We start from the raw sequence: 10,403 nt of genomic DNA, 5'->3' as shown, positions 1-10,403 counted from the left end.
CACGTGGGAACGAGGCAACGTGCAATATAAACACAGAAATTGGCAATTGACAAAAAACAATGTGCACTTACCTAAAAGCAACTAAAAGGTAGTGATTAGCGATTGACATATAGCAAGGTTTCAAGGTTTCAAATCTATTGGCATATCGACAAAATAATTTGCCACCGTTCATTTACATCCATAAAATTATGGCAAAGACACACTGTATATAGAAAATACAATAGAAAATTAGCGACTGGCACACAAATGAGAGATGCATTTGTAACTAGTAGAGAAAACATTTGTCAGTAGGTCCCAAAGGCGTTGATACTGTTTTGCAAGCCGGACTACGAAGTCAGAAGTCTCAGGTTTGATTCCAGGCTCCTCGAACTAAAATGACTGATATTCTTTTGGAGAAGAGTCCCGTGTATGAATGCGTATCATACAGCTTGCACGCTAGTTCAGGATAGAATTGGAGCATCATCTGTATGTTACACACAATTCTCGGACATAAATCACTATCATTCTTTGGAGAAGTCGCTCAACAGTGACTATACATATATAAACTTGTAAAGTATATAGATTTAAGCGTAAAGCCCTGTTCATGCTAAAACAATGCACACAAAAGCTACTCATACCATCTGTTCTTTTTGTTCTTTTCTAAATATAGCTTTTGGTTTATGGAAAAGAAAAAGCTCAAGCACTTATTTAGAGATTTCTTTCATAGGAAACCGGCAGATAGCTTTAATCGTGAAAGACGGCCTAATCAGTAATAAAACACCATTATAGATGTTATAAACAATTTGGACATGCTTCTGTACACATACTAACTAGTATAGAATACTGAATGGGTTCCTCTTCTTTCAGGCTTCCAGTTTTAATCATGAACCAGATCAAAAGTAACTAGGTCTCGTCACATCACTTGTAAACGTACTTTACTTATTTATAGATTGGAAAATCGGAAAAAAGGTTGTCAATCACGAACGTGTTTTCCCTGATTGGATAATATCGAAGAGACCGAGAAATGCTTATCTATAGAAGAGATTAATGAACGCTCGGGAATTGTCTATATTCTAGTACAGAATTAAAAGCATAATCGCAACTAAACTGAAGTTTTTAGGTTGAAACCGCGAAGCGGTTGAGACCTATAACTACCGTATTTTGGAGCTTGCAAGAATATCATACGGACAGTTTTCACTGAAGGCAGATTAATCCGCCGTCCGAGAAACATAAAGGCTTTTACCCGTTTTTCAGGCTAATCGACAGATATTTGTTATTGATATAAACTGTTCTCTGAACATTGTACTACAGTCTGTTGGTATTTTCATATACATGTAAATACAATAAGGTTAAATAATGCGTCATTCGCATGAGAAAATATGTTTTATGTCTGTTGACCCATCATGGCTAATTTGAAAAGTGAAGGTGTGTTACTTTAAATTATTTCAGAAAACCCCGGATGTGACTGAAGCGCGTGATAATTAGTCATAGCTTCTATGTGATCGCATGTATTGACATGCTGCCGTTTGACGTCGTAGGCCACTCCTGTCAAAATTGTCAATATAAGGAGAATTTAGAATGTGTTATGGAACTCCATGCAAAAATTTCGGAACATTTTGTATAGAAAGAAATAAACATAAATTATCCTTTTTTATAATGAATACCATTTCAATCAGTGTAGATGCTTCTAATTTGCAAGAAAAACGTTTTCCTCACCGCTGTGATTCTGTCATGTTTTCAAACAGCGGCCGCCATTTTACGAATTTCTCCACATTGTAATGACGTCATAAACATGCAAATCACTGGGGTCAAACGTGCGGTTTCCCACGGGTTTCTTTGAAATTATGGGGGGGGGGAAATGTTCCAGAACATAAAAACTTAACTATATTTCTAAAGATAATCAGAAAATAGTGATGAATGTGCTTTTCTAATCTGTTGTCTTACTATCCGGGTATGGTAAACCATCAATCAAAATGCCAAGGTCATATGCGCGTAAAGAAAATGAGGCACTAAACGAGTTTATTATACTGAGGGAAGCATGTAATGGATATTTTTCATAACATACTAAGTTGTTAGTTAAAACAAATTTATTTGAGCTCGATTGTGATAAACGCTTCAAGTTTATTTGATCCACTCTCGAGTCCGCTTCCTGAAAAAGCAAGTCTACTAGTGTCATATTAGAAGATGTGGTCGTGACCTCAGTGGAGCTTGAACCTACGAACTCCATGTTGAGCGACCGACACCTTAACAACTAGACCAGCGCTCCCCTTACAAAGGTGTTGACATCGAGTTGTTTTCCATCAGGATTTTGAGTATTTTGAGTAACATGATAAGGGGAGGAGCACGCGCTGTGCGCTCAAACTTGCTAACCATCGACCCTTCCAGATCGATGTCTAAAGTTATAAATATTATATCAATTATTTATAAAGTAAATATAGAAATTGACATAGGTCACCCCTACCCATTTATATCAAATACATAAAATTTGCTTCACCATTTACTTGTCTTAATGACAGTCAGATACGGACTTCAGGCCCGGATCCAGGGCTGGGCCAAAGGGGGCTCGTGCCCCCCTCCACCTCCGTTGGCTGAGAAATGACGTATACTCATTATATTATAATGATGAGGGGGGTACCCCACCAGTACCGAGACCACCATTTCATACCTGTATTTAAAACGTATCCAGGGAGAGACTCTCTAACCCCTACCCCCTTCTATGGGCAGAGGTCCCCTCCAATACCTACCGGCTCTCAGCGCTATGCGCCTCGAAGGTGACGTCTTCGTTCTAGACTGGTGCCCCCCCCCCCCCCCCCCCCCCCCCCCACTCCCCAACCCCATAGTTAAATATGTCTGGACCCGGGCCTGCACTTGGTCGACAAATGGAGTTTCATGTTCAGCAGATAAAAAGAAAGCATATTTGGTCGTACTTTTTTAATATACAGTGGTGCCAGGGAGGACTCGACTGTTTATCTAGGACACCTGGCTATTTTCTGAAAACTTGTCTTAGACATTGCTTCCCATCGTTAGAAATTTCAGTGAATACTTTAATGGTAACTTTTTAAAACTTGCTGTTGCAAAGTGTACACGCCCTTTTGATTATTGAAATACGCTTGTTTGCCAATCCAAGGTGCGGGTCGGTATGTCGGCAGTGCATTTCTTTTCTCGAAAGAGTAAATGAAGGGCCTGTTAGTGATGAAAATGTTTCTGCAGAAAGATTCTCGTTTTTATGCCATTTTAGAAACGTGCGTTTCATGGCAACATGTCGTTTTGGCGAAAATTAATATTCGTTGTGATATGTATGATGACCAGTATATAAAGACAAATATTTTTTAATATTTACAAGATAAATATTGACATTCCCTGTGAATCGTAAGTATGTCTCGATTTTAGCGACGTTTAACAAAGTTACGTCAGTTCCGGATTTGTATTATAATTGTTGTTGAATTGAAAGAACGCCATGTTGTAGAAATTTACTGATAAGGCCGAAACGTTAATAAAACAGAGTGAAAACTGCAGAGTCTTTAAAAATAGAATATTAAACAATATAGAATCAAAGCAGTACATAAAGAGTGATTAGTTATGTAGAATATCAAGTGGGGGCGTTTGCACGATGTGAAGTTTCTCGATGTAGTCCTACATATATGTGTCCCAGATTAATAAAACTGTTTGATTTCATTTAAGAAAAATAGAATCGAAGCAGTTACGTAGAATATCACAAGGGGGCATTTGCATGATGTGCTGTTTCTCGATGTAAGCCCACATTCATGTGCCCCGCTAACGCTTTGCTTAGTGACTTGCAGCTATATAAGTACAATATATATCTTCTGGGAAAAAAACAGAGAAGAGATCCGTGTTCCTTAATTGTCAAAACATCATATATTTAGCTCTACAGTAACAAGATTTTCATGTGCACAGTTCTTTTTTATCTGAAAACTGTGCGGAAGTCCAAACAGCAGGATTTTGGGGTAGATAGATCTAGTTTCTAGTTTAGTGGACCCCACTGACTTTTACTGTTGTTTTAGCAGGGTCGGTCGTTTGTAAAATCTGTTTTAACAAGGTAGCGGAGTTTAAAGGCAACAGCCCATGACTTAAAGAAGTGGGGTTGCAGCACCAATGTAAGTCGTGACATCAATGCATTGTATTTCTAGGGTCGGCTAAACTAGAAGTTGATTTCGCAGAAGTGTGTAAAATTATACAACCCGTGCTCCAAGAATTGTGAAAGTTGGTGTATATGTGATATCGTGTTGAATTTTGAAAAACAATTAGATTTTTCTATTCTACTCGATACTTTCCACCTAGCTAGATAGAGCTACTTGTAAAATTATATCTTCTAGCTTCTAGTTAAGAATAAGAGAAGGGACCCATGATCCTTATTTGTCAAAACATTTTTTTATCTGAAAATTGTGTTTTTGTTTTGTTGAAGTCGACACAAGGGCTATTCTTAATAAGTAGCCTTATTTATTTAATACATAACGATTTGTCAAGAAAACATACACTCAAATGTGTACAATAGGCTGGTGAGCATGTAAAATATTAAATATTTGGTAGTATTGATTACGTCAAGAATATATATTATTTGTTGTGAACAATTTTTGCTTGATGTAGCCTGCGGCCAACTGTAGATTTGTTCGTTAGTTTGCGAAACGCTATAACATACTGTAATCCAAAGACCGACATGCAGAGGTACATCCCAGATGGTATACATGTATAGCTTTTGAATACTGAACCCTTCTAGAACAGTCCTGGGAAATATGAATATTTCCCACTTATATGCCAATCCTGCTAGAACAGTTGATAATCCTCGTTTAATTTACCGATTAAGCCTCCCAATTTAGCAATTGTACAAAAATCTTGAAATCTGGCAAACATTGATAGTTTGGGAGTTGAGCAAAGGGCTTGGTACGGTTTACATTGAAAAATGGCCTTTCGTGCAAATTGCTAAAAAATCAATGACAAATAGTATCACCCTTTTAAATTACAAAACTTAAAAAAATGTTAAAAAATCATGAAAATTGTCCCTTCTACACGTCGATTTTCAACCTGACTATCTGTATGAAAAAGATCCACTTACGTGCTAATTTGACGTTACGTCAAACGTTACTGAAAGGCATACACGGGTATATATCGAGGGCTTGGTGCAAAACTACTGTAAGTGTATATAAATAAAGAACAAGATACAATAGTTTTGCGCCAAGCCCTCGATATGTAATTAACGTAGTTTCATTTCAAATATACTTAAATATTCCTTTAATGAATGAGTTCCATATATTCATAACGAGGAAGACGGTAAAAATAATTTTGCTTATTAAAAATAGGTCCATTATCAACGTAATGAGTAATAAATATTGTAAAAATATTTTTATAAAATGTCCTATATATTTAAGTTGTTTGATTCATTGACATATTATTCGATCACGTCCATGCAAATATAGCCGTGCAATATCGATTCCATGGAGTCCACAAGGTGCACGTGTATGTGATAATAGTATTTCTTGTGTAAGTATTCTTAGATTTGAGAGGTGATTTGAGAGGTGGTACTTGTACGAGTACGCGTTCATGTAGGATTTCATTCTTTATTTCAATAAGCGTCTATGTGCTAAAGTTTAGAACATTACACTTTATACACATTTTAGCCATACAAGTTCATTTAATGCCGTTGCTGGGGGGGGGGGGGGGGGGGGTGTTGTACATTGAACAGACTCAATCAAAACAAGTCTGCTGTTATTTTCTTGGTTGTGTTCTGTTTCTCCAAATAGTCGTTTTGTAAATTTTATTCAATACACAAATGACATGCTGGAAATTCTATAGCAAAGATTCACTTATAAGAACGAGAAAGAAACACTTACCTTATTTATATACTGATAAAATGCTCGTCACGAGCCTCGTGTTTTATTATGTTAATTAACTAATTGAATAAATTCAGTAAGAAAATTCACTCAAGTAAGATCCTTTATGTATTCCACCAACATCCGTAAAATTCAAGTATTAAAATTGTGGACATTTTCCTTTTAGATAATTCACTCAAAGGAATATTTATCAAAATTAAGTAATTCTGTATTATGTTGAAAGAATATATAGAATTTGAAATTTCCACCGTTTCATTGAAATCAATGATAAATCGAGTGAAAAGTTGATTGCTTCGATGAAGTCTTAAAAGTTTGTGATTTTAAGCAGTGTAGTTTATAAAACTTCTAGAGTATGTGTTTTATTTAAGTTGGTAATGCATGAAACATCGCTGTAGCTAGCAAACTACGGGGACCCACGCATATATTTTCTAATTAATGTTGATCTGAAAGCGACACATGATAAGTACAGTACATCATTACTTTAAACATATTTCAATGTTGACTAAGTTACGTTCAAAATGTTGAATTAAATTTTACTCCGCCATTTTACTTCTTACCGCTGAACCGTGTAGATCTAATCATTTTAAGAATCTGTATAGGGTCTATGTCTATCGGATAAAACACTTGTCTCTTATTAATATTCAATAAAGAAACTGTCAATATAGTTTTGATATCTCCATACTTTAAAGTGCTGTTGTTAAAAGAACACATTTAAAATGCATAGAAACTCAGTAAGATATTTAGCTTCTTTTAAAAAAGGCAACGCTGACAAGATGTCAGATCTTCGAAAAATACTCAGCATTCGCAAGCGGTAAACTTTACAAATTTTCTTATGTGATAGAGGTAACTCTTCCTTCCACATGACCAAGTAAGTAATGGAAAGTTTATCAATTGCGGATATTGTTAATTTCTTGATTTTATAGCAAAAACCACGGTTTTTCTAGCGTTATACAGTATTTCACATATAAATGACGTTATCAGTGACACCACAACTAGAAACGCTAATAACGTTATTTTCACCATGACGTTCAAATACTTGTTTGTAGATGTATTAGCATTATTTATCTATCAAAATATAAATTTTAATCTAATGTTTTAGAATTTTGAACTCATTATTTTAGGCCATTTTGTACAGAAAACCGTACCATATTTAGGCCATTTTGTACAGAAAACCGTACCAAGCCCTTTATAATCTTGGAGATGAACTTTTTGAGATCTGATTACTTGGAGAATGAACTTGGAGTTGAACTTTCTGGGTGTTGTGGCTGCGGTAAGTGCATTCTGTACGATGTACATTGCCTGTAGTTGTCTGATTCTACGATATTATTTTCAAATCCTTCTAATTTACGCTTGATAATCACTTTGATTTGCTGATTTATCACCACAATTAAGCAATTCTTGGCAATATGCTTCAATTTACAATTGTAGAAAAAAAAACTTGACACATAGCAAACATAAATAATATTGGAGTTGTGTAGAAAAAGATCTAAAGAGATGCACATGACTACTTATGGGATTGACCATAATGCAGTGGAACCATGGTCACATGACTGATACACGTTATGAAAACGCTAATATTGCATAGGTAGACATCAGGAAATACACACTTTCACTTTCATTTTACCAAACAGCTTCGACTCACTTGAAGCATATAACGTAGCTTAAAATCATCAGCAGACATTCCTCTTTACAATCAAGCATCAATAAAGCTTATATTTTGCAGGAAAATGGCCTTTACTAGGCGGGAAAATTGCACTATATATTGATATGGACTACATTCGAGTAGACCACGGAGGCATATCCGGCGAATAACTACCTTCATGCCTTTAATACCAGCTCCTGTGACATTGAAGGCTACATACACACTTCTTACCAGAACAACATGTATTTCATCAGATAGCATATTGAAATGTTTCAACCTTTCTGTGCTTTCAGCGCTTTGATTACAGTTTGGCATGTTCACGTTGCTTCCATTAAACTTCTTCATGGCATAGCTATGGGTCCAATAACTTAACATTTACGCCCTGGATTAAAATTCCATACATGCTAGAATAAAGTGTATTTTCTACTAATATCATCAAACTGACGTCGCATTAGTTTCCTTAATGTTGACTATTAAATAGAAACAAAAGTTATATCGAACCGCCTTAAAAAAAAGTCAGCAATTCTAAAATTAGTCAATCACAAACTGTTTTTGATGAACCGATATATTTGAGAAATTGTTAGATTATTATTTGAAACGATAGATTATTTAGATGTCCATGATGAATTGGTATCGTATTATTTACGAAAAAGCATTTGATAGTTTAAATCAAGCTTATTTTTGTCTTTCGGTGTCTTAAACTTTTAAATTTTGGAGACTCATTAATATCGAGTACGGCTTTTTATAATGATATAAGTAGTGAAGTAGTGCATCAGTTGATAACAGACATGTATCTGGAGAAAAAATCCCCATACAACGCGGTTTGCGACAAGGATTATCCCTTCTCTACTCAGAGGCATCCGTAGATGTGTTCATACGGCGGTGTACATCGAACCTTCAATGATAAACTGAATGCAATTCCATGAAAAGCGGCATAATAATGGACTTGCCGTAAACGAAAAACAATGGGCAGAACTAAACAAACTAGAATTTAGAGCGTAGATCTGAGGCTATGGGGCCTACATATCGCAGAAACTGCCAAAAGACAAAATTTAAAAGCAGGCATCATATTCAAGGGGTGGCTGATAAATACCCAAAGGTATGAATGCAGGGATATTGGAACCCTCCAAGCCAAAATTGTCAAGCTGAAAAACTAAACAGTACCACTAACACAGAATAAATGTTGTGCTGAACGATTTGAACCCATCGAAATATAACAAGTTTTGTTGTAGAAGCTAACCTAATTTCTTAAACAAAGGGAAATTGAGGTAAAGTTTGACAAGAAAGTACAAGTGTTTTTTTTTTGGCAAAGCAATGTGAGATGTAGTGTATTAAACTGCATCGTTTATTTGGTAAAATACTTTATATTTCAAATGAAAAATAGACAAAATTTCCTCTCTAGGTAATATGACTGTATACGACACTTGATGTAAATTATCACGTGATGACTTTTTACAAATAGTTTATAAAAATATACCCAATGATTATGCTTAAAAATATAAAGCTTAACAGTGTATATGGGTTTTTTGCATCTTCATTTGCGGTGATTTCAACTTCAATTTTTATGTGATGCATTCAACGGTATAAGTGGCGCTTTTCACTGCATTTGCTGTAATTTTACCTTTGTGTCGGAATAACTGCGCATGCGCGGTGTTTTCAATTGTGTTTACGGTGGTTTGAACTTGACTTGTAGTGCTTTTAACTTTATATGCGATGCGATTGCTTTAACGTATATTTTGGCGTTAGTAATTTCGTGTGCGGAATTTGTAGCTGTATACTAGTATGCGATACTTTTATCTGTATAGTAAATACCTGCAAATGTATGTGAATTTATTTCAAATTTAAAACCGGTGATTTCATTTGCATATGCGATACTTTTAACGGTATTCGTGGCGCATTGTATTGCTTTAATATCCGATTTTGCGATGAGCAAACTACATCATGAAATCGGACTACATGTATTACGTACGAATATTGTCGACAACATTTGATATAGGATATTATTAAAATCATTCGTCCACTTAGAAAAGTATCAAATCCTATGTCAGATGTTTTTGGCGATACTCGTTATTTTTCGTAATCAACTGGATCTCATAAGTTTGCACATAAATAGGGTAACGTATTATATATTTCAAAAGTGTCGTAGCAAACAAAAGAATAATATTTGCAACACGTTGTACATACTAAAGTAAATTAAAATCTACCCCTACCCAGCCACCTGCTCTGACAGCCCGTGTTGATTAGACATACAATATGAGCAAAATAGGCAAATCATAGACCAATAATTAATCAGTATAGAATGAATTGCAATATATATTTAAAAAAAAGAAAAGTTACGGCTTCTCTCCATGGAACATCAAAAAAAAAATTTTAATCAGCACTAATTTGATCTTTGTCCTTAAACGCGCAGCACGACCTTTAAACGTCATACATAATTTCGGATGAATGCTATTAGATAGCCTTCTCTTAATCAGTGTACATGTTATCAAGAAATTTGCTTTTGTGTCTCCTACAATGGTGTTAATCATCTATTTTAGCTTTTGCGTTTTCCAGCAAGTCACACTATTACTTACAATTAAGGCAGCTAAAGCTCCTTAGTTTCTTGGAGACGCCCTCCTGGACTGCGCTTAAAAAGTTCATATAAGTTTCATTAAACAATTTAAAATGAGTCTATAGCTCTACTCAAAAGGTATCAGATGATAAAATTTGCACTAATAACCTTTGGTCAAACAAAAACACGTGTTATGTTATCAGGTACATGTATATAATATATTTATATTCATATACATGGAAAAAAATCATATACATGTACATTCATATGCATTTGTACTTATTTGTTATCAGCTGGAATATTATTATTTCTAAAAAGAATTCATATATAGCTTTTTTGAATTCTATGGTCTATATAGTAAGCTTAATAAGGCTATTAATATACG

This window comes from Mercenaria mercenaria, chromosome 13 (genome assembly GCF_021730395.1).
Source record: "Mercenaria mercenaria strain notata chromosome 13, MADL_Memer_1, whole genome shotgun sequence".
NCBI classification, from domain to species: domain Eukaryota; kingdom Metazoa; phylum Mollusca; class Bivalvia; order Venerida; family Veneridae; genus Mercenaria; species Mercenaria mercenaria.
The sequence above is the reverse complement of the archived record's forward strand: the minus strand, read 5'-3'. Positions refer to the sequence as shown.